Source organism: Halichoerus grypus, chromosome 6 (assembly GCF_964656455.1).
Source record: "Halichoerus grypus chromosome 6, mHalGry1.hap1.1, whole genome shotgun sequence".
Classification (NCBI taxonomy): Eukaryota; Metazoa; Chordata; class Mammalia; order Carnivora; family Phocidae; genus Halichoerus; species Halichoerus grypus.
Window position 1 is genome coordinate 137,807,485 of NC_135717.1, and position 22,307 is coordinate 137,829,791.

The 22,307-nt window shown below is 42.4% G+C and overlaps 2 long non-coding RNA genes across 5 annotated transcripts in view; one reads left to right on the forward strand and one right to left on the reverse strand.

Moving 5' to 3' along the window:
- LOC144382150 (uncharacterized) overlaps window positions 1-22,307 on the reverse strand; it is a 113,246-nt gene that overhangs the window by 24,217 nt on the left and 66,722 nt on the right. Inside the window, exon 2 of the long non-coding RNA XR_013448581.1 lies at window positions 744-864. This is a non-coding gene — a long non-coding RNA (uncharacterized LOC144382150). The remainder of the gene's footprint in view (window positions 1-743; window positions 865-22,307) is intronic.
- Window positions 11,816-22,207, forward strand: LOC118531080 (uncharacterized). Of its 4 annotated transcripts, XR_004914974.2 has the most exons (6): window positions 11,816-11,982; window positions 15,267-15,448; window positions 15,922-16,040; window positions 18,747-18,879; window positions 19,344-19,437; window positions 21,556-22,207. It is a non-coding gene; the product is annotated as an uncharacterized LOC118531080 (long non-coding RNA). The 4 variants fall into 4 exon arrangements; XR_013449286.1 differs by lacking the exon at window positions 15,922-16,040 and having other exon boundaries at window positions 11,830-11,982; window positions 15,264-15,448; XR_013449285.1 differs by lacking the exon at window positions 15,922-16,040 and having other exon boundaries at window positions 11,833-11,982.

The following is a 22,307-nucleotide window of genomic DNA, read 5'->3' on the forward strand; positions in this document are numbered from 1 at the left end:
ACTTGTAGGTCCTGGCCCCTCTATAATTTTCCTGTCCGTGCCTACTGAGCTTCAATTTTGGAATGGGCCCCTACCCAAATCTGCCACTTGCTATATGACTCTGGATAAATATCATAACTGAGAGGCCACAAACCCAGTTACCTACAGGGACCAACCAGGTGGGTAAGATAGATCTAAGTGGCTACTATGAGACTCAGCAAACTAGATTGTCATCATCACTCAGGCCTGGGTGGTTATCACCATGCCAGACCATGGGACTCTTCTGTTATGTAACAGGGGAGAAAAAGGAAGAAATGAGCATGGGAAACCAGCTGATTCTGTCAGCTCCCTGTGTTACTCCTCACCTCTGATTAACTCCAGGCATTTTTATGGCTTCTCTGGAAGAAGCCATATGGGTGATATGGGTGATATATGGCCACGCCAGATCACGGTTTCTCCTCTCCATTACTTTCCCTACAGCTCCTGAATGCCTCAGTAAGATTTCCAAAAAACTGTTCTAGCCCCAGCTTAGTCATGGATGTTCTCTGTGGCTTGTTAGTCCAGTTTACTTAACGTGCTTGCTTTTTTGGTGAGAAAGTCATGGGTTTGTTCTAGGTGACTGTATTTGATTTCAAGGACAGAGAAGGCTCCCTTTTCTCACCAGCCATATCTCAAGTGGGGTCCATGGAGAGAAAGAATATGTGGAGCACAAATCCATCATAGCTACCAGGGAAGCCGCTAAACATGGTTTTGAATTCACTCACCATTCTGGGCTCTGTCCTGTAGAATGAAGGTGTTGAGCTCTGTGGTCACTGGTATAATACAGCTGAACACTCCTCAGAGCAAGGGAATGTTAGAACGGAACTCTTCCTGCCCCTCTTTCAACTGAAAGGAAGATGACAGACTCAGATATCAAAGTGAATGAGACAGACACTCCCTTTCCTGATTAGTACATTTAAAAGGAAATGTCTCCAAGAATCTGTTCCATAATCCTTGAACTACTCCAGGAGATCAAGATAAGATTAAGGAGGAACATATCTTTAGACAGAGGGAATAGGATGAGTGTAGTGGACATTGTTAATGCCCTTCCAAATCCCTTTGACCAACTGGCCCCCCTCCCCCCACCCCATAGCTGCCTCCTTCTCTGGAGAATTGCCCTCAGCCAGACAGTACCTGCCATCTGCACACTCCCACCCTGAGCACCTCAGCAAACCTTGGCCCAACTATCAGGAGGATATAAACTGAACTCCTTGCCTCAAGGTGGGACTATCTTTGTGATGTACTTTGAGCTGTAGGGTTTTACCTCTGGGATCAGATCGAAACTAGTCTCCAGCTAGGGTTACATTCCTGCTTACCTTCCCCCTTCCCCAAGCTTTATCCTGTTTTTGCCATACCTCTTCTAATGAGAACATTTTTTCAATAAATCACTTGAACAATAATCCTCATTTCAGGCTCTGCTTCTAGAAAGATTGACCTAAGATAGTGAAGTGTACCTCCTAGACATTGGGGGTGGGTCTTGAAGATGGAGGCTCCAAGGCAACTACTTGGACAGCTTTGAAGTACTCCCTGTGATCGAGAGACAAAGAGAACTGGTCCCTCACTCAGGCCTGAGGAAGGCCACGTGGCCCGTGAATGGCATCTGACTCTCACCAAGGAACTCTAAAGGCAGCTGCCTCAATGATGGAGTTGGGAGGGTGCTGCTGCATAGAGATGGCCTGACCCCAGATTGTGGGCAGGTAAGGAATACATGAGGGCAGAATGGACCACTGTGGGTCAGGAGGAAGAACAATGTGGAAGTCTTCTTGGTCCAATAGGGCTGTCTGGAGGGGCACAGAGACCTCAACTAAAAAAGCCTCCTCTTTTCAGGTGTTCCTCAGAGTGAAGAAAGTGCCAGAGGTGGCCACCAAGAATGGAGATCAATCATCCCAGGTCATGGGAGCTGCAAGAGCAACGAGAAACCTCTGAAGGACCCACAAAATTCCCACAGGTGAAAAGAATCAACTGTGACCACCTGCTAACCCCATCCAGGGGTTCCATCTTTAATCATTGCCAGGTTCATCCAAGTGAAGGCCCTACTTTGACCCAGCTGGACAGAAATCACAGGTAGCACAGGTGAACTGGGAGAAAGGTGAAAACAGAAGGACCACAAACTATGCCCCACCGCAATCTTGTGAAGCAGACCAGGGCTGGAGAAGGGGTGATGGTTTAACCCTGACTTCAAGTTTGGATTTTTGATTAGTATGTGCAACTGAATGTATTAAAGTTCTAAAATGAGACTGGTTTACAACTAAAAGTGACTAATACCAAGAGTGATGCAAGAAAGACTTTATTCATGGACAAAAGAAATTGATCTCCACTGAATTTAGTTTAAAGTGATGGAGGGAGACAAAAATAATGTTTGGATCACATTCCATGGGTCAGCCTTGTGCGACATATGGTTACATAAGTGGGGAGCAGCAGTGGCTTCCCACTGCTTCCCGAAGAGAAGCCCTGGGCTGATTCAGTCAGCTGCATCCTCAGTCGGGCTCCCAGGATAAAAATATCTATTGGATAAGAATCTGAAACATCAGGTTCTGAAACTTTTGACTGGCCAAGTGCCAGGTGACTCAGAGCTGTGCAGTGTAACTAAATGAGTCACATCATCCCTCTCTATGCTCTGGAAGAATCTGCTATCTTTAAAATGGTGGCAGCCTCATTCCATGGCGCTGGTTGGGAATTTGTGTGTTCTTCCTTGCTTTGTTGAGCACGTGTCAGGTACTGAAGATTAAAGAACAGAGAAATAAGGACCTCACTGGCAATGATACAATTTGCTATGTGCTCTCATTTTAGTGCTGAGGAGGGAATGATTTTAACAGGGGTGATGATGAAAATGAGGTTGATCAGGGACTACTTAAGTGAGTGGATCACAAATTTGCTGGAACATTGGGATCACCAGGGATACTTTAAAAACCACCATGCTCCATCCTTGGGAGATTTTGATTTATGGGTCTGGGCTGCTGCCTGGGCATCAGGATTTAAAAAGCAAGCAAACAAACAAACAAATAAAAACTCCCCATATAATTCTAATATGCAGTCAGGATTGTGATCTACTTTAGATAAACATAACAAAACTAAGTACAGATCTTCCTCTGTGTCCCAATAAACCCATCATAAGTTGAAAATATTGTAAGTCAAAAATGCATTTAATACACTTACCCTATTGAACATCATAGGTTAGCCTAGCCTACCTTAAATGTGCTCAGAACACTTACATTAGCCTGCAGTTGGGCAAAATCATCTGGGTGGCTCAGTTGCTTAAGCGTCTTCCTTTGGCTCAGGTCATGATCCCAGGGTCCTGGGATCAAGTCCCGCATCGGGCTCCCTGCTCAGTGGCGAGCCTGCTTCTCCCTCTGCCTGCTTCTCCCCCTGCTTGTGCTCTCTCTCTCTCTCTGGCCAATAAATAAATAAAATCTTAAAAAAATCATCTCACACAAAGCCATTTTAATAATAAAGTGTGGAGTATCTCATGCAATTTATTGAATACTGTACTGAAAGTGAAAAATATAGAATGGTTGTATACGGACAGAATGGTTGTGAGTTGTTGACCCTGGTGACCACATGCTGATTGGGGGCTCTGGTTCGCTGCCTCTGCCCAGCGGCATGAGATAGAATCAAGAATATTGCTAGCTTGGGCAAAGATCAAAATTCAAAGTATGGTTTCTACTGAATGCATATTGCTTTTGCACCACCGTAAAGTTGAAAAATCACTAAGTTGAACCATCATAAGTAGGGAACCATCTATATAAGGGTACCAAGATGATAAGTGTATTAAAATTTTATTTTTCACAGTTTATTAGAAATTTTCATTTTATGAAATGAAAGCCAATGACAAACATTTCAATGTATGCATGAACTTTTTGCAATCTTTTGTATTTCTCTTAAGATATCCAACTGATTAATTAAAAAAACACTAGCATAGGGGAGCCTGGGTGGCTCAGTCAGTTAGACATCTGCCTTCAGCTCAGGTTGTGATCTCAGGGTCCTGGGATGGAGCCACATGTCGGGCTCCCTGCTCAGCGGGAAGCCTGCTTCTCCTGCTCCTCCTGCTTGTACTCTCTCTGTCAAATAATTAAATAAAATCTTTAAAAAATAAATAATTAATTAATTAAAAAACACTAGCATATGTTATATCCACCCAAGAACAAATTTTTTTTCAATTATCAATAGAGTAGATTACCACTTCCACTTTTTTGTAAAATCGATTCTTGCCAAGTAATCCTGGTTTCAAACTATTCTATAAAAACAAATTTCTTATATTAAAGTGTTGAGTATAATAATAATAGGACACATCTATTAATAAATAATAAGTAATCTCTTGATTTTTATCAGGGACTTCAATATCTCTGATTCAATAGCAAAGACTATCTCTAAAAAAAAGTCAATGTACAAGATGCCAAAACATTCAGATTAATTCCTTAGGCAGCTTATTTCTGGGTGTTAGTATTGGAAAGCAAAGATGAAAAAAATACTCCAACAAGATTTTATACAGGTGCACAATATGTTTTTGTTTTCAAAACTTGTATTAGAGCTACAGGTAAAAGTTATTCGGTAGAAACATCTGGGTCCATCATTAGTCACCTAACTTATTTTACATTCTGGAGGCAAAGGTACACCATGGAACAGCACTAGGTATTTGACTCAGTAACTTAAATCGTTTATACACACATCCACACACACACACACACACACACACACACACACTGCAGCCACATGTAGGCAGGATTTTTGTCTATTCCATCAGTGTAATTTATTTTATTTTTTTAAAGATTTTTTTTTTTTTTTTGAGAGAGAGAGAGTGAGAGGGAGGGAAGGAGGGAGGGATGAGGCAGAGGGAGAGTGAGGGAGAAAAAGCTCAAGCAGACGGCCCCCGATCTTGGAGCCCAATTCAGGGTTCAATTGTACAACTCTGAGATCACAACCTAAGTCAAAACCAAGAGCTGAAACGGACTGTGCCACCCAGTTGCCCCTCCATCAGTGAAATTTAGAAGTGGGGGTGAGAAAAAAAAGCATGGTTTTTCCCCCCTTTTTATATCATTATGCACATTGTTTACAACCTATATTTTTAAGTTCTTAACATCAATTTTTCTCCCTATTTTTTTAAGTACTCTCTTCCTTTTTTTTTTTTTTTTTTTTTTGGTTCTTCAGCCTTTCCTTCTATTAACCAAACTGTATTCTCGGTTATAATAGGCCTGTCCACCCACTTGGTTCACTCATTCATTCCTTAACCCACCATTTGTGATATGACAATTAATTCTATTGTAGTCAACTGTCACACCATAGATAATGGCTTCAGAACTTTTAAAAGAAAGGACACGTTGATTTCTCTATTGATAGAGTGAGTAGCTTGCTTCACAGCCCCACTTTCTGAGAGCAAAGTTTAATCATCAACAGAGCAACTTCTTAGTGGGTTCTGGGCAGTCCCTCTTCACACCCTCCCACCTCCTCCTCCCGCCCACCCCCAGCCCCTTTCAGCAAGTGGCTGGGAACCTACTGTAAACCAAAGTAACAGACTTAACTGCATTCAGAGGTTGGAGAATCTGAGTCATAAACTGTTCCTCTGCTTTCAAGAAGGGTTTACTTTTTTTATTCCTTCCTCTCTTCTATTTTGTCTTCACCTTCTGACCCCCATTGTTTTGCTCTTCTCTCTATATTTTTTCTTTTCTTCCTTCCTCCTTTACCCTTCTCCTGTACCAACTTATGTCTACAGCCAGGGTCCCTTGGGCATGGTTGATTGTCACCAGTAGGCCTACAGACTGGCCCTGAGCCACTCAGTTCTCTCCCAGTTCAGAGCAATGGAGGCCTGTGACAATTAAAGAGGTAAATCCTGACCTCCATGGGGGTGCCAGGAGGGAGCTGTATTCTGGGCAATGTGACCACAACAGGATGCAGTAGATTTCCATTTCAGTGGTTTGTAAGCCAGTTCCAAAGGTGAATATCCCAAAGCGTTTGGGGCATTGGTAATAAAGGAGAGAGACTCTCAAGTCGACTACTTTGAAATGGACAACACAAATTCAGATGTGTGTCAGAACAAAATAATGTTTGGAGGATCCCTGTCATTTCCTTTTCCTGCATGTGCCACAGAGAATTCTGACTTGATTGGTTTGGCTTCCTGACCCTCCCCTGAGGTGGGTCCTGGACCTTGCTGATAAAGAACAGAAAGAGAAGGGGAGAGCAGAGAAGAGAGGAGTTTTATAAAATGAAGTCCTAACCCCTGAAGGTCATAGTATTAGCAGGTGGGGCCTTTGAGAGGTGCTTAAGTCATGAAGGAACTTTCAGGAATGAGATTAGGGCCTTATAAAAGAGCTTATGGATATTTTGAGGTAGGTATGGAATTTTCCCTTTTTCGGTAACTGTGCCTGGTTGTAAGTAGCCCATTGGTTAGTTAGGGCCTATGGATAGTGCCTTATAAAAGAGACCCGAAGAGATCCCTAACCCATTCCCCCATGTGAGCACACAGAGAGAAGGCACCAGCTATGAACCCAGAAGAGCACCTCTACCTGAGCAAAACTGATCTTGGATATCCAAGCCTCCTGCACTGTGTGAAATAAATTCCTGTTGTTTATAAGCCACGCACTCTGTGGTATTTTCTTATAGCAGCCTGAACAAAGACAGAAGTCTTCAAATCCACATCCCCGGCCCCCAACACACACCATGTTTCAGTGACTAGGAGGAAAATAGGACTCAGCATACAATCTTACTCAAGGCTTAGATTTATTACAGTAAAAGGATACAAAGCAAAATCAGTAAAGAGAAAAGACACATGGGGTAAATGTGGAGAAAACCAGGTGCAAGCTTCCAAAAGTCCTAAGTCACACAGGATGTGCTTAATCCCCCCAGCACTGAATTGTGAGGACGCATGTGAAGTGTGAGGGAAGCTCATTAGAGATTGGGTCTCAGGGTCTTTATCTGGGGCTGGTCATGTAGGCACTCTCTGCCTGGCATGTACCGGAATTTCAGACTCCCAAAAGAAAAGCAGAGGTTCAGCATAAACCGCATTATTTTCTGAACAGTTTAGGCTCAATGAACTATGCTTCTCATTTAGGGAACAGTGGGAACCCTCCCAAATACCAGACAAGTTCCCAGACACCAGGCAAGAGCCAACATTGCAGTCAGGCCTTTCTGATGACGGCAGTCTCAGGCTTCCTAGAACTCCTCTATGCAGTAGGTATGTTTTTATGCCCTCCCCCTGTATCAGTGAAGAAAAGGAAGCTTAGAAAAACATAACAATAAAAAAATAAAATAAATGAATGAATTAATTAATTTTTTAAAAAAAGAAAAGCCAACTACTTAACTTGTAAGTGTTGGAATTGAAATACAAACTCAGATCTCTGACTCCCAAGCCTGTGTATTACTCTGGAATCACAGTATGCTGGAATTGTATGAAAGAAATTTGAAAGGGACCACAGTTCCAGCAGAACAGGGGGTACTGAAAAAGTTCAGGACATGCCACCCCAAAATATGCTGCTTTGGCATATCAATTATTTTGAATTAAAGGCACTTGAAAATAGCAGGTACAAGAAGGGCACTCTGACCTTTTTTTTTTTTCCCTTGAAAGCTTGAGATTTAATTCCCACAAGAAAGGTGCCCTCTTTGTGCCAGGAGGAAGAAACATTCTTAATCACCAGAGAAGGGTGTCTAGGCTGTTAAAATAACTTAGCTTCCTTTAGTCTCCATATATTTTAGTTACTTTTCCACATTTGCTACTCTTTGTTCAATCTAGTATGTAAGCACTTAGGCCTCCTCACTTCTTTGGGTATACATTTTTTCCATGAGGACTTTCATGTACATGTAAATAAAATTTGTATGCTTTTCTCCTGTTAAATCTCTCTCTCTCTCTCTTTTTAAAGATTTTATTTATTTGAGAGAGAGAGAGAGTGCAAGCATGGGTGTGGGGAGGGGCAGAGGGAGAGGGAGAAGCAGGCTCCCCACTGAGCAGGGCTGGATCCCAGGACCCTGAGATCATGAACTGAGCATAAGGCAGACGCTTAACCAATTGAGCCACCCAGGTGCCCCTCTTGTTAAATCTATGTTATGTCAGTCCCCGCCAGAAACCTTAAAAGGTAGAGGAAAGAGCCCAGATGTCCATTGACAGATGAATGGAAAAGGAGATGTGAGATAGATAGATATATATAGATATATATATATACATACATACACACACACACACACACACACACACACACACACAATGGAATACTACTCAACCATCAAAAAAAATGAATTCTTGTCATTTGCAATGACATGGATGGAACTAGAGGGTATTATGCTAAGTGTAATAAGTCAATCAGAGAAAGGCAATTATGTGATCTCACTCATATTTGGAACATAAGAAACAAAACATAGGATCATAGAGGAAGAGAGGAAAAAATAAAATAAGATGAAATCAGAGAGGAAGACAAACCATAAGAGACTCCTAATCATAGGAAACAAACTGAGGGTTGCTGAAGGGGAGAGGGTGGGGGATGGGGTAACTGGAAGGCACATGATATAATGAGCACTGGGTATTATATAAGACAGATGGGTATTATATAAGCAGTGGGTATTATGTAAGACTGATGAATCAATGACTTCTACCTCTGAAACCAATATTATGTTAATTGAATTTAAATTTTAAAAAAAGTTTCCCTCTGACCTAGTAACTCCACTTCTAGAGATGTATCCTAAGGAAATAAATTGATTTTTATGTAAAGAAAAAAAAAAAGAAAAAGGAAGTTAAACAGGGGTGCCTGGGTGATGTAGTTGGTTAGGCATCCAACTGTTGGTTTTGGCTAGGGTTGTGATCTTGGGGTCATGAGATTGAGCTCCACGTCAAGCCCAGCATTGGGCTCTGGCTTAGTGTGGAGTCTGCTTGATTCTCCCTCTCCCTCTCCCTCTTCCTCTGCCCCCCCTCCCAGCTTGCTCCTGCTATCTCTCTCTCTCTCTCAAATAAATAAATAGATCTTAAAAAAAAAAAAAGGTAGAGGAAAAATTTTACCTCCCCTAAGGTACATTCAAGAAAGAAGTGTTTTTTTCTTTTCAAAAAAATTGCTTTTATGGACCCTTTTAAAAAATTGAGTGTAGTTGACAGAATGTTACATTAGCATAAGGTGTACAACTTAGTGATTTGACAAGTTTATATGTTATGCTATGTCCATCACAAGTGTAGGTACCATCTGTCCCATTACATCCCTATTATAATATCATTGACTGTATTCTTCATGCTGTGCCTTTTATTCCCATGACTTACTCTTTTATGGACCTCCTTTTTGTGGGGGAGGGGGAGGAGCAGAGGGAAATGGAGAGAGAGAACCTTAAGCAGGCTCCACACCCAGTGAGGAGCCCCACCAGGGCTTGGTCTCACAACCCTGAGATCATGACCTAAGCCAAAATCAGGAGTCAGATGCTTAACCGACTGAGCCACCCAGGTGCCCCTATGGGCCTCTTTTTTTTTTTTTTTTTTTTTTAAGATTTTATTTATTTATTTGACAGAGAGAGTGGGAGAGCACAAGCAGGGGAAACAGTAGAGGGAGAGGGAGAGGCAGGCTCCCCGCCAAGCAGGGTGCCCAATGCAGGGCTCAATCCCAGGACCCTGGGATCATGACCTGAGCTGAAGGCAGAGGCTTAACCATCTGAGCCACCCAGGTGCCCCTATGGGTCTCTTTTTAACTAGGCTTAGGCACTGGGGAAATGCAAGTTATATTTAATGAATGCAGGAAACCTTGTCATGAATGAGGAATGAATAAAGAAACCAGTGTGACATGGGTGTGAATCCTTAGAAAATATCTTAAAATTACAAAGAGGTCATGGAGCTTTGATTTGTCCCAGCTCCTAGAGGCAATAGTGAGGTTCACACAGGAAAACCAAACCTATTCTAGGTATACCAAGCAGAAAGACATCAACACAGGGAATTCGTAGTTTGACACCGATTGTGACCTCTCATCTCTCATGCCCTGGGGCTCCATTGACATACCCTCAAGGTAACCTCACTGCCCATTCTTGGGAGACGAGTCTCCTCATTTCCTAACTCACTCTCTCTAGCTTGGTTTTAGTGTCAATCAGGGACACTTCCTCTAAGAAAATTGTCACTTCTACTCGACTCTTCTCCCAAAGTGTGCTAACTTGACTGTGGCTCACCCCTCCCCCCACCCCGACTTATAAATTCCAGTCAGAATGGTACATATTGAGAGAAAAAGGGAAAGAATTCTAGCAGAAATATGAGCTGCACCCCCCTCTCCCCAGTTCTGTCTAAATGTTAACCTGGAATCTGGTGGAGAGAATGAAACAAAGGACAAGATGAGACGCACCAGAGTGCAGCAACACCTCCTTGTTCTCAAGTCATGATGAAAAAATAAAGCTGTCTGACAAAAGAGACTTTTGCAGACTTGAAAGGACCTCATTGAATTCACTCCACGTTGCTATCTAACAGCTTCACAAGATGCTGCTTTTCTTGTCAGAGTCAACCACGGAGGTTGCAGGAACCCATTTTCGTGGTCCTGAGCTTCCCCTCCTACGACTCCTCCTTGTCACCTTTTGTTCACTTTGCAGCTTTTAGGCCATAGTAGCTTGAATCCCCCCATATTTTCTACATGTAGATTATCGGATGGAGTCAGAGTTGTCTGTGGAATTAATATATATCATAAAATGTAAAAAGCTATGTCAAAATTAAATATGTAGGTAATCGCTGTCTCCCGAGGCCACATTCAAGAGTGGGTGGGTGACACCTCCAAGCCGCTTCCTTTTTCCCCAAGGTGGCTAATGTTTTTTTATGGGTGGGTGGTGCAGTAAGTTGAATTGTGTCCCCCCAAAAGTTATGTCCAAACCTAACCCCCAGTACCTGTGAATGTGTCTTTATCTGGAAAAAGGGTCTCTGCAGATGTAATTAATGAAGTTATAAACCTCAAGATTGGATCATTGTGGATTTAGAATGGGCCCCAAATTCAATGGTGTGTCCCTAATAAGAGAAATGCAGAAGATGGAAGACAATGTGAAGACAGAGGCAGAAATTGAAACTATGAGTCTACAAGCAAAGGAATGGCAAGGACGCTGTCCACCACCATGGAAATCAATTCTCCTTCAGAACTTCCAGAGCAATCAGTCTTCCAGACACCTTGGCTTTGGATGTGTGGCCTCCTGAACTCTGAGAGAATAAAGTTCTGTTGTTGAAGCCACCCAGATTATAATAACTTGTTATGGCAGCCCTAAGAAACTAATACACTTTGGTATTTCTCATTGCTAGAGTTTACTTTCTATACCCAGTCCTACTGCTACAGTTTCATCATAACAGGGGTTAGCATTTTTTTTTAACATAAAGGGCAAAATACTAAATATTTTAGGCTTACGTGTCACATAGTCTCTGTCAAAACTACTCCACTCTGCTCTCACTGTGCAAAAGTAGCCACAGACAATATATAAATAAATGGACATGACGGTGTTCCAATAAAACTTTATTCACAAGAGCAGGTGGTGGGCCAGGTTTGGCCTATGGGTCATAGTTTGCTGAGCCCGTCGTTAGGATGTTCACCTGTGATGCTGGTGCCCCATTTCTTGGCATCTTCCTAGAGTCTTCTTTATACCATTTCTCACTGAAGCACTAGGAGGTCTTCATGCAAGAAGGCTTGACGTGGCTTGTTTGGGTTTTTCAAATTCTCTGATAGGGATTTGCCTTTAGTTCTCACTCTCAACCGCTGGTTCTTTTAAAATAATCACCTGGCCCAATTTATCTCCTGTTCCTCAGATTTAAAATATTTCCATCATGAAATACATTTTCCTTTTCTCCTTACATCCTACAGCCCCATTTCCATTGTGCGTTTGACATACTAATGATGAAGGCGTTGTGGCTGTCATTTGACAGTGTTGAGTCGTCAGCGGCTGGAGACTGTGCTTCAAAGTGTGTGGGTGGCTTCAAACACTTGGGGGCAAGCAGCTCGACAGCTCTGCACTGCTGAGTGGAGGAAATAACAAGAAAAGAACAAGAGGCTGTTTATTGTAAGTAACTTTTATTTTAAGATCAAGCCCAATACGAGGGGAGTTGGGAGGGGAGGAGAAGGAGACAGAGAGACTTCCAAAACAATAAATGATTATTTGGAGGCAGGGAATATAAGCTGAGGGGAAAGGAGGCAAAACAAACATAATGGGATTTTATACCAGAAAATCAAAATCAGTCTGTATAGAACAGTGGAGCTTTAAAGAACAAGTGTCCAGGTGAGAGAGGAAGGTTTACTTGGATTCAGAAAGAAATATTTGGGGTTGAAAAGGAAAAGGAAGTCAGAAACCTTCCTCAAAAATCTGAGACAAATAGTCAGGCTCTGATCCAGACAGTTCGTCCTCTCTTCTTTTGTCCAGATTAGCCCTTAGTTAGTTTTCTACGGTTGCTGTAATGAATTACCACAAACTTGCTTATTTAAAACAACAGAAATTTATGCTCTCCCAGTTCTGGGGGCAGAATTCTGAAACAAATATCACAGGCATCACCAGGGCTGTGCTCCCTCTGCAGGCTCTAGGGGAGAAGATGTTCCTTGCCTCTGTGAGCTCTGGTCACTGGGGTCTTCCTTGACTTGTGGTCCCATCACTGCAGCCTCGGCCTCCGTGGTCACATGGCCTCCCCCTTTTCTCTCTGTCAAATCTCCCTCTGCCTCCCCCCATAAGGGGAGAGGTGATGGCCTTTATGGCCCACCCAGATAACCCAGGATAACTCCCCATCTCAAAACCTTTCATTCAATCACATTTGCAAAGATCCTTTTTTTGGCCATAGAAGGTAACGTTCATAGGTTCCAGGGACTAGGATGTGGATATCTTTTCGGGCGGCATTTTCAGCCAGCTACAACCCCCAACCTTTATACCCACAACAGTGAAAAGCAGTGTAGCTCACAGGTTCCATTTCCTCCAAGAGCAGTTTAGCAAGAATTTTGAACAGGATAAGGGAATGGGAGCAGAAGGTTGGCTCAGTTTGTCAAATATTTCTTTCAACCACGATACATTTCAGCCCCTCTTCATTGACTGACTCCCCACATATCCACATGGCTGCCTTCTCTTTAATTAGGCTCTGCAGTAGGGAGTGATTATGGAAAGGACTTAAAAAATATAAAGGGTGGGTGACAATTTAAATAAGCAGAAACCCAGGAAAATTTTCTACAATGAACATTTTTCTAAGAAAAAAAAAATATTTCTAAATATGGACACAGGAGAACATGGACTCTAGGGATGGGGCCCATTGTACTGATACATACCCACCCACTTCCTCTTAATTTCAACATGCCTATAAAATCATACAAAACCAGGAAGCATTTTAAACTGCTTTCCACCTGAATATCCTGCCACATGCATCTCAAACTTATTACGTGTAAAACAGGACACAATACCTCCCACCACCAGCATGTTCTTCCTTATTCATTGTTACAGCCTGAAAGCAGCTGTGTTAATTTGAGATCCATGAGCTTCAGAATTGGAAACCCCATGAACTGTATGCAGACATTTTTGTATATGTGCATTGGTGCCTTTTCCAGGGGAGAAATCAATAGCCTTCATCAGATTCTCCACAGAATCTTTGACTTCAAAAGGGAAAGAAAAGTCAGTCCTGGCAGGGCACTCAGTCAGATCTACAGAAACATTGCTGCATAACCTCATGAATTTGCAATAGAGAATGCCCACTGCTTTGTTTTTGCATGCATTTGCCAAATTTGCATGCATTGTCATCATAAATTTGCATGATAGCTGGCTGGGAGTCACAGTAAAACAAATTTTGCACCATTCCCTTCCCCCTAGGTAGGGCTACAAGTCCAAGATCAAGATCTTCTCTCTGAAGAAATGGATTTTGCTCTTAAGAACAAGGAAGCAAGGGACTATGATGAATACTTTTTCTGTGTCTAAGAATTATTTTGACATGCCAACACATACCAAATAGACTTTCACATTCTTGGAATGCTTGCCTCCACTTCCTCCAACTTCACCTAATTCATCCTCAGGTCTCAGCTTAAATATTTCTTTCCCCAGTCAACACCCCTGGGAAAAGATCAAAGACTCAAGTTTTGAAATACGGGTCTTGTTGCTTACTGAATATCTATATGAAGGGAAGGAAATTGACCACGAGCTAGAAACTGGAGACTGTCCCTCTGGTCTTAACTCTTGAAGCAACCCAAGATTTCCCTCCAACCCCATCCTTTTCTGGAATCACTTTGGTATCCACAGGAAAGGTAGGGCTGGTGCTCAGCAGCAAACAGACTTCAATAGGCCATTGTATCAGAAAAGAGAGTCATATGGACATTTTGAAAACAAGAAGAGTCACAATACTCCTTTAGAAAACTAATAAGACCAAAAAGACTATGTCATTGAAAATAGTCATGATGAAGTTTCAAGGGAATAAAACATTAAGAATTATTTTCACTAAATTTTTAATATTTAGAAAATTTTAAGGTCTATTGATTCTAGAGGGACCAGTTTCCCCTTCATAATCTGTTCTTATATCAGCCCATATATTTTGTTTGTGGCATTAGCACGATTCCATCCGTATAATTTTATGTTTAATGACTTTCTTTTGCACTTGTCCATAGCTCTGCAAGAGCAGAAGCTGTCCATCTTGTTAGTGCTTAACAGTGCCGATTTCGGTCGATACCAAAAAATATTTGATACACAAATAGATGGATTAATGAATTAATATAGTATTGTGATTGTTTCTCTTCCCCAGAGAGAACTGTCCTTTGACCAGAGCAGTTACTTGTCCGTTGGATAGGATTCTCGAAGTGGGGTGGTTCTGCATGCCTCTCCTTAGAGCGGGGTTTCTCACCCTCAGCACCGTTGCCGCTCTCGGCAGGATGGTTCTTTGTTGGGGGGGGGGGGGCTCTCCTGTGCTGTATGCTGTTTAACAGCAACCCTGGCCTCTACCTGCTAGATGCCACAAGCACCACCTTCCTTAAGTTGTGACAACCAAAAGTATCTCCAGACTTTGCCAAATTGAAAAACAATGCTCCAAGAAAGAAGAGAATCACAGGAGGTGTTTCTGAATCTGGGACAAGAGTCGGGGGGTAGGATGAAGAAGAGGAAAACGAAGCTGTGGTTGAAGGCCGGAAAAGCTATGCATCTGAGGCTCTCCCTGCAGAGGCATTTTTTTTTTTTTTCATTTACTATAATAAATCTGTATGCCAAAAAATCCTTGGTTTTTATACTTTGATGTTATTATTTCTTAATTGCTTGCTGAAAACATCTCTTGAACAATTCCAACTTTATTTCTGTTGAACTAAGAAGAGGAACTTAATTTTGTGTGTGTGATTCAGCAGGACAGTTCCCTGAGGCTGAGACAGATGGGAACTGAGAAAAGATTACAGAATTGGGGCAGCTGGGATGCAGCTCCCGACACACCTGGGCGTGCTCGGTGATGGCTTCAGACAGCGTCCTTCAGACAAGCAGCAAACCACACGGAAAGGTGCCTGGAACGACCAGGAGTCAAGTTCTTTAGAGGGTCGGTGCTAGAAATTTGCTTAGTCATCTGAGTGTCCTGTTTTCTCAGTTCTGGATCTTTCTAAATAAAGCATGAGAGAAAGGGGGAGTTTAGAAGGGATAATGGTTTCTGATGAAATGGGAAGAAATACTTTTGCTTTAAAAATTAATGCAGCTATTCCTGTATCCTGGGGCACTGCAGAATTCATTGCTCATTGTTAAGGAATGTACAAAGAATGAAGTTGCAAAGGGACACAAACTAAAACTGAAATGTACAAAGACCGCATACTTTGTATTTTCTGTAATAGACCTAATCCTCGTGAGTCCCATCCCACTGGGTAGCAGCCAGTCTGGGGGCGGGGTGGGGAGAACACGTGAACTTCTCTAATGAATGGTGCACTTGCTTTAAAATATTGTGTTGACAAAACATTCTATTGATTGAAAGTTAAACTTCCTGTGGGAGCTGGATTTCTCCTTTCCCTTCCCTTCCTCAAGGAGGCATCCGGGTGAAGAGGAAGATTGCATCTCGCTGGCACTAGGGAGATGGGGCCAAGGCTGACCTGGTGCCTGTCCTTCTGCTGTCTCTACAGCAGTCCACCTGGTCCTGTCCTCAGGTAGGTGCCAGCTGGTGCCCACTAAGGCGGGCTGGGTCTGCTCTCCTTCAGAGTATCCTGCAAGTGGTAGCTGCTAAAGTCCATGACTGAGGAACTCATCTCGGTCTGTTCTGAGTTTGGTTAGGGTCACCCTGGGGACTCGGCCCTAGCTCCCCCCGACTTGCTGGTTGCTGTGCATCCACTGGAAGTCCAGCTACTAATCCCAGATGTTCCCCATCCCACCTTGAGTTTCCAGCAACAGAGCTTCTTGGCCTTATCCTACATGGTGATAACTTGTGGCCAGTTTCTCAGCCTGAATCTCGTCTATTTTCAGCAGCCCCCAAGGGTATTTGAGAACTTCTAGATTCCTCACATGCCATTCAGACCCTAAGGAGTCAGGAGCTCTACCTCAGATGTCTCTTTGCACATCTCCCTCTCTTTTTTGATATCAACCTGTGCATGGCACTGCTAAGCAATAACAAGCAGCTTGTGCAGAGCTTACAGACAAGTGCAAAAGAAAGTCACGAAACATAAAACTTAATTGTAATTGTGATAATGCCATAAACAAGGAAAAAACAAAAGCCCCTATGCTGTCTGCCCTCCTCTTACTGATTTGATTACCTCCCTCCTTCCGGACATCAACCTTGGAGAAGATAGGAATGACACAAGGCTCTCCCAGCCTTACTACCTGTTCTACCTCCTGTGTCTCCCTTCTTCTTCCCATAATCCCTCAGGGCAAGTAGTGGGCTGTCCACACCTTCACTTCCCAATCCCCCTATACCTTTGTAGCAGGGACTAGTCTTACTCTGAGTTCTCTTTCTCTCTGGAATAATGCTTCCATTTTAGCCCAGCAGACTCTGTTCTTGATATGTTAATGATGGCTCAAGAAATTTAGAAAATCATCTCATCTCTTGAAAAACAGTCTTTTAAGACAATTATTTAGTCTCCCAACTGCTCTGGAAGTCCAAAGCTGGGTACCGATTTCCCCTCCTGTTTGCATTCCTACTGCTACAGCCCTAATCCTCCCCAAAGCCAGCAGTCAGCTCTGGCAGAACAGAGAACTGGCCACGCATAAAAATTATAAAAGATAAAAGTGTAAGTCATTAATAAGAAAAAGCACAAGATAAATCCTTGTTATTTCCATTTCACACATTGATGGGGTGTTTTAGGTGTGGGAGACAAGGCCCAGGGCCAGTCCTATGGAGTGGAGAGGCTGAGATAAGGCTCAGCATGATAAAGTCAAAGTGCTTCTCATGGGGCTACAGAGGTTTTTCTAATGCAAAATGACGTCTAGGCTTATCTGGATAGATATAAAAAGTAGAACTTGTGTAAGAGAGGAAATGGGAAAAGGAAACCTAGAGAGTTAGGGCAATCCTCAAAAACTTGGCAGGAAAGCAGGCCTGAGGGAGAAGGATGGCTACCAGTAGGACACTCCCTGTGGGGCTGCAGACAGTAGAAATAGGGGTGTCTGAGGTCTGATTTCCTCTCCATCTGCTCCCATTGTCGCGCTTGTCATAGCACTCCCTTGGAGAATGTAAGTGCAGCTATGGTCCTATTGAGGGAAGAAATAACCAGAAAGAAATGGAGATTTGGTAATAAAATGACCAGAAGTAACTGAGAAGAATCTGGGAGCAGGAATTTGGGGTGAGAGCTGACAGGCTACAACTAGGACAGGTATCTTCCCTAGCTCCTTCCCAAATCTGAGCACTTCCAGCTCTATGTGTTTTCTTTTTTCTTTTCTTTTCTTTCTTTTTTTTTAAAGATTTTATTTATTTGAGAGAGGGAGAGAGAGCACGAGCAGGGGGAGAGGGAGAACCAGGCTTTCACCAAGCCAGGAGCCCACCTCAGGACTTGATCCCAGGACCCTGGGATGATGATCTGACTGAAGGCAGATGCTTAACCAACTGAGCCACCCAGGTGCCCCAGGGATCAAGTTTACTAATGGTAAATGCTAATGTGGTAGATTAAAAATGGCCACCAATTCTTGGTTACTTCCCACATAGAGAAGTGGTATTTATTTCCCACCATCTTGCATTTGGTTTGGCCTTGTCATTGCTTGAACCAAGAGAATGTGGTGATAGCTATGCTGTGCTGATCCTGAACCTAAGTCATTAAAAACCTGGCAGTTTATGATTTTCAAAACTCTGTGCCACTACATAGCTATTGTAGAGAAGGAAAATCCTCCTAGGAACCTTACCCCAGTTGGAAGCACCTTGTCTGACAAAAGTTAGATTAACACAAGAAAAGCAAACAGAATGTAACACACACACACACACACACACACACACAATCATTCAACAATGAGTCACTCAAAGAGGTGATTAGAACTTTGGCTTATATAGTATCTTAGCAGAGGAACAATAAAATTTTAGAGAAATGACGAGACAAAGGAAAGAGACTTTGTTTGTAGGGCAGCAGACTGGGGAAGGTAAATTATATGGGAAAAATGATAGCTCTATCTAGCTCTAGCAAGATTTGCTATATAGATTCCTCTGGTGTAGTCTATGGACTGATAAGGGTCTAGACTTGTCTCTGGTGATTAACTTCTGTCCTTCCTGGTAGAGAGGGGAGGGGGGATACCTTTAGAAATTTATGTCCTGTTTTTAGACAAATGGGAAAAAAGAGAGTTTTTCTTGTATCTACTCTTCTCAATTGCCTTTAGCTCAAAATAATCCTTATGCTGAAGTGGCATATTTTGGGGTGGCATATTCACCTACTCTTCACTAGGTCTAGAAAGATCTCATAGAGAAACCACATGAAAAGATCAGATGGAGACTGACAAGCTCTGGGATGACCTGGAAAAGGAGAGAGACCCAGCCAAGTTCATCCTTCCAGCCATCCTTTCCAAGATGCCAGACATGTGAGTGAGCCATTGGATACTGCAGCCCTGGCCATGACCTGATTGTACCGACATGAGAAACCTCCAGAAAAGACCAACAGAAGAACATCTTAGCTGATCCCAGTCAATTCACAGAAGCATGAGATAGTGGTTGCTTTAAGTCATTAAGTTTTGGGGTGATTTGTTATGCAGCAATTGATAAGTGGAACAGTGGGGTAGGGCCAAGGTGGCAGCAGTGAGAGAGACTGTGGTGTATTGTGCATCGGCTCTTACATGCCTCCATCCAGAAGTGACAGGTGAAATTTCCATTCCTATTTTATTAGCTAAAGCAAGTCATACAACCATGCTTAACTTCAGGGAAGTTATGTCCAGGAAAGAAAGTTCATGAGTGATATCTACCACCCCACCTCTAGCAGCAAGGGAGGCTGGGGAAGCTGAGCAGGTTTGTAATGATTTGTTTTACCTGATCATGATTCATTACCTAGGTCTGGGCACACTGCAGCCCTGAACACAATCAGGATACTGTTGTCCGGGGTGAAGGCAGGAATACATACAGCATTTGTTCCAAGAGGGGAGTAGGTAAGTAACAGAGAGATTGCAAAGGCTGCCACCGGCTCTTGCACCCTGCCCTGACCCTGGCCCCACTTACTATGCTTGAGCTCTCACCATCCTCACACTTTCAATCCATATATTTGGAATTTGAGTTTGGAACAAGCCTGGATGGGGAAGAGAAAGGGAGAGAGAGAAGGGAAAAGGGAAGAAAAGGAGGGATGGAGAAAAAAGGCAGCAGTTATGTACGTGGGTGTGAAATGAAAGACAGGCCTTGAGTGCTCCTGACTCTGACTTCAGAACTTTTTCCACCATTTAGGGGGAGAAAATAATTAATGTTTACACAAAAATGTTAAACAGAAAGACAAAGGGAAAGGGAACATTTCAAAGAAGTGTGAAATGTGTAGCAGTCTGGGTAGTCTGGTTGAAAAAGGAAAAACAAAATTCTTCTCAGGTTGTGCTTTGGAAAAGTCTTAGAGGAATGGAATGGAACATTCTGATCTAAGGCTTATGCCTTGAGTGTTGTTCTCTCTATCCACGCTCTAAAGTAGATAATCTTTGTTTCTTTCTCCCCTTTCTTTTAAGTTCCCAATTCAGCTCACAGGTTCTTCCTTGTTGGTCAAAATTAAATCCAAAATAGCAACTCTTTTTTTATTTCCATATTAAGTGAAAGATAAAATCCTAGGAAAATGTTTAACCATCTTCAAAAGACTTTTCATATATTGTCCTCAAGTGAACTTTATTTCATCCTTATTTTACTTATTAGAGAATCGGGGCTAAGAGAGGTTAATTTATCCAAATTCACCTAACACATATGAAACTAGATCTAGTCACCTTCATAATCCCTTAAGTTAACCACCAAAATACTCAGACTTTCAAAAAGTTATTTGGTGCATTGTTCTTAATTGAACCTGGGATCTAGAAATTGTCTAGATAGCTTGGCCAGCATTTGTTGTCTCATTCAGGACTACTACTTCTAGTTCCTCCTTCTGATGGAACTGACTTTACTATCTTTCCACATCTATATCATTTTTGCTTTCTCTCTACTTTTATTCTCATCCAAATGTTCCCCCACTGTATTCCCAACTAGCAGTTATGGGTTTCCACATGTGTGGATATCTCAAGTCATGCCCATTCGTGGCCAAGTCTGTTTATGCTGATTCTACTCACTCAGTTTTATGATGCCTATTAGGTATATTTCCTGCCTTATATTGAACCCTCAAGTTCACCTAGTTTTTGCCCCTGCTTTGCTGTCTCTCCCACTCCAGCCCCTTCAAATAAATCACACTACCCACAAAGCCTGCCCTGGGCTTCAGTAAAACTTTGATGGAATTCATCATCACTTTGCCCTGATTTTCAGATCCATGGCTCTTACATTTCCTGGTTCTCTTGGGCCCTGAACCTAGCTCCTGTTTTCTGCCTAGTCCTGTTGGTTAGTGGCATGAAGTTGCTCCTCCAATTTTGTCTATGTCCATACTAATGAATGCCTTATTGAAGCATCTGAAAATAATGAGAACTGCCATTAGTTATGGGTCTACCATGTGTCTACCTCTGAGCTAAACATTTTATGTATTATTGCATTTACTCCTGTAGGGGAGGAAAAATAATTTTCCCTCTACTCTTCTAAGTTCTCTGCTGGGAACTCTGTAACAAATAACAGATTAACAAAAGAGATACAAACAGAAATTTATTAACATGTATACCTCATATATGAATGGGAGACACTCAGTAACGCTCAGAGGTAGTTTAGAGTTCGGGCTTAAATATTATTTTCAGCTAAAGACAAAAGAGAGAAGGGTATGGGGTAAATCAGTTATGGGGAGATGAGCAGGAAAGGTAAACAAGAATAAGTTTTGCTATGCATTCTTAAGTGCCTTCTCCATTGATGGATTGAGTTCCTTGTGATTTAGTCATTCTTCTCCCCCTGGGGCAGAGAGGCAGCCGCCCTTACAAATGGAGATTTCCTTATAAATGTAAAGTTCCCTTACAAATGGGTAACTTCTAATCTGTTTTCAGAGCTTCGCCTTTGTCTGCTGTTTCTCAAAATAATTCTTATGCCAAAGAAGTATATTTTGGGGTAGCACATCTTACTACCCTTCACTCCACATGACAAACCAGCCAGGTACTTTTATTCCCTTCATTTTCCAGGAAGAAGAAACAGAAGCTGCATGAGTACTGGGAAACATCCTTCATATTTTTAATTAAAGCTCTTATCTGGACACCTGGCACTGTGCGGGGTTCTCTACATTTACTACCTCGTCTGATCTTCCCAACAGACCTGCAAGCTGTCCAGGCATTCTCAGCTCTACTTTTTTTTGGTGGTGGTGGGGGGTGAACACTGAGGCTCAAGGAGGGTGACTTCTGAAGCAGGCCAATGTTTAAACTCCAATCTCCTCTCTAGCCACACTGGCCTGCTTGCCAGACCCACTTCAGGAACTCTGTCCTAATTGTTACTTTGCTTCAGTGCTCTTCCCCCATATCCACACTCCTCCCTTCCTCACCTCCTCCACATATTTGTTCAAATGTCACCTCTCAGTGAGGATTTCCCTCCCCCTCGTATTAGAGCCCCACCCTCACTCATGGCTGTCCCTCACCTCTTCTCCACTTTATTTTTCTCCATAGCACTTACCACTCTCTGACACCACACATTTTAGTTACTAGAATGCAAGTTCCAAGACAGAATTTTTGTCAATTTTGGTCACTAGTATGTGTACATTTTTTGAGAAATATTTGTTGAAAGAATGGACGAATAAATATCTAATTACAAAGCCTATACCCTTTTCACCACGATATTCTCAGATCCTTTGTGTCAATCGTATCTTCTTTTTGCCTCTAGGCTACTTAATAATGCTAAGGAATTTTTTTTAAATAAATGCCTACATTCAGTATTGTCAAGGAAA